The following is a 206-nucleotide window of genomic DNA, read 5'->3' as shown; positions in this document are numbered from 1 at the left end:
CCCAACCCCTGCAAAGCAGCACTTTAACCCACACCCCAGCAGCAGGGAATTTCCAAGAAATTAGGACTATTTCTGGTAGCAGATTGATGAAACAGAACTAGGGCAGCATTTTCCATGCAGAACAACAACATCTCCCCATAGCCAAGGCTATTTATAACCCCTGGGAATGACGGGTTCCGCTATTTCTGGCTTCGGGGCTAGCCGGG

This window comes from Merops nubicus, unplaced genomic scaffold (genome assembly GCF_000691845.1).
Source record: "Merops nubicus isolate BGI_N331 unplaced genomic scaffold, ASM69184v1 scaffold46529, whole genome shotgun sequence".
NCBI lineage: Eukaryota > Metazoa > Chordata > Aves > Coraciiformes > Meropidae > Merops > Merops nubicus.
The sequence above is the reverse complement of the archived record's forward strand: the minus strand, read 5'-3'. Positions refer to the sequence as shown.